Here is a 2,297-nt window from a genome sequence, read left to right as displayed (position 1 = left end):
GGGGGGGGGGGGGAGGAGGAGAGTCATTAGATTAGTTTGCAAGAACTCAATATTGTTGTTTGCTTCAAAACTGACTTTCACGGTTTCAAAAAATTCTAATTTGCACAAAAAATGTTACAAAATTTTTTGTCTCAATAAGTGAGTGTAACAGAATTTCAGTGAAAGCAGAAGGATTCACAACATCATTGGTTTCATAACGGTTTTGTGTGTTTGGGTTTGTTGATGAGGATGCAACCGCAGAAGCTGTCACGTTCTTTCCTAAAACTAAAATCTCCAACGCACATGATTGGAAGGTCTTGTGAAGACATGATCAGTTTGTCACAGAAAGACTTGCTAGGTGCTTTCTGGATTTCGCAGTTACATTCATTTGATATTTTTGGGTTTTTATAATGTGTAAGCGAATGGTAAAACTTGAAGATTTTTATTTTGCTTTTATCTCTGGATATCAATGTCTTGATTTCGGAATCTGGTTGAGGTTCCATGAGCAGAATTGGATACCACAATTCCCTTTTTGTGATCATATTCCTCTTATCACAATTCCCTCCCAAAATTGTCTCTTTTTCAAACAAACAAAAAGCCTCAGGTTTGTTTGTCACTTTAACATTTTCTCAAGATTGATTTTATTCTGTACCTATCCCGCGCGTGTGTGCCGTAACTAACAAAGTAAGACAAAGTGCGAGCCTCTGTGTCCTAACAGTTTTACAGTTCCGCATTCTCTTTTTTTTCTACTCAAAGAATCTCCAACGCGCTTCCCCCTCATGGCGCGTGACCCTTACTCTGTTTTCAACATCACTCAAAAATATGCTCATCAAAATTTTCCTTTTTTGTTTCTTTCTCACCAAGGAAGTGAAGAAGATGAAGGCATCTAACATGGAGACGATATAGAAATCTCTGGAGAAATCTACGCAGAATGTTTCTCTGAATGATCGGAGAAGAAGAGTGGGAAGATCGACAGAAGAGAGCAGCAACGAACATATTACTCCAAGCTCAGATAGAATTGGAGCTCAGTTCTCACTTTTCTCTTCCTTGTAACTGGGAACAGTGTCTTGAGCACTATCATTTGACTAAAACCTACAAAGAAAAAATGGTAGTGTTCAAGAGAAAAAGAAGCAAAAGTAGTAGAAGAAGAAGAAGAAAGCTTGAAGTGCAAGTCAAGATGAAGAAGAAGTAAGAGCCAACAAAGAAGCTAAAGAGGAGTTGAGTTGTAACTTTGGTCACAAAGAATAAATTTAAAAAAAAGAAGTAAAATCTAGTCAGTTTAGTTAAGCCAACAAGGAAGAGTGAAAAAGTCTAGCTCGCTAGATATTAGGAGTGGTTATTAGAGGTAAGGTTTAACGTTGTAGTTGTTAACGTGTGTGTCTGTAATACGTAGTAAAGAGAAACTACTATAAGAATTGTGTTGGATGTTGAGAAATGAAATGAGAAAAATATTAACAATGTAAGACATTAAACGTGTTCTCTCTTCAAGAGTGTTTATGTCTTTGAATCACAACAAAGGCAAGAAAGTACAGAGAGAAGAAACCAACGCTTGTGTAAGTTGAATCACAATACCATTTTTGCGTTCTTTTTAAGTAATCATAAGAATCATCACCTCTTTAATCCTTTACCAATTACTTGTCAGTCACGTAACAGTTTAATAACTGCATTTACTTAGTAAAGTAATCGAACACACTCTTTATAATGTCATCTGACTAGTAAGTTTATGTTTCCCAGTGTCATCTACCATGAAAAAAATCTCTCTTAATCAATGGAATGGTTACATGTTAGCCTACATAGTGGTTGAAATGAATACTCTAAATATATATGCTTCTGATGTTTTGGTATTTATAAAGTGAAAGCGAATGAAAAAACTTGAAGATGTTATAAAAAAACTAGAATTTTATTGTATCGAGGAAATTTAAATAAGGGCAAAATTTTATACCCGTATGAGAAGATGTGTTATTAGAAGGAGAAGGAATGGTGTGTTTATAAACGATCGAAACGATCGTTTATATAGAAGAGAAATTTACTGTGCAAATAGTGCAACGGGCCCCACATCCTTTATAATTTTCAACATATGCGGCTCATAACACTCCCCCTTGGGGACCGGTGTCACTATCCACTCTCGCTTAACGTCTTCGTTGCCTCGTTAAAAACCTTTCTAGGAAAACCCAATGGGAAAAACCATAGTAAGGTAAAAAGAGTACAACTACGTAAGCTCCCCCTCGAATGAGCAGTCATAAATCCTTCTGATGATGCATTCCAATGTTACGAACATGTTTTCTGAATATCGAAGTCGGAAGTGATTTTGTGAAGAG

The sequence above is a fragment of the Brassica oleracea genome, chromosome C3 (assembly GCF_000695525.1).
Source record: "Brassica oleracea var. oleracea cultivar TO1000 chromosome C3, BOL, whole genome shotgun sequence".
Lineage (NCBI taxonomy): Eukaryota > Viridiplantae > Streptophyta > Magnoliopsida > Brassicales > Brassicaceae > Brassica > Brassica oleracea.
This window is presented reverse-complemented; position numbering follows the sequence as displayed.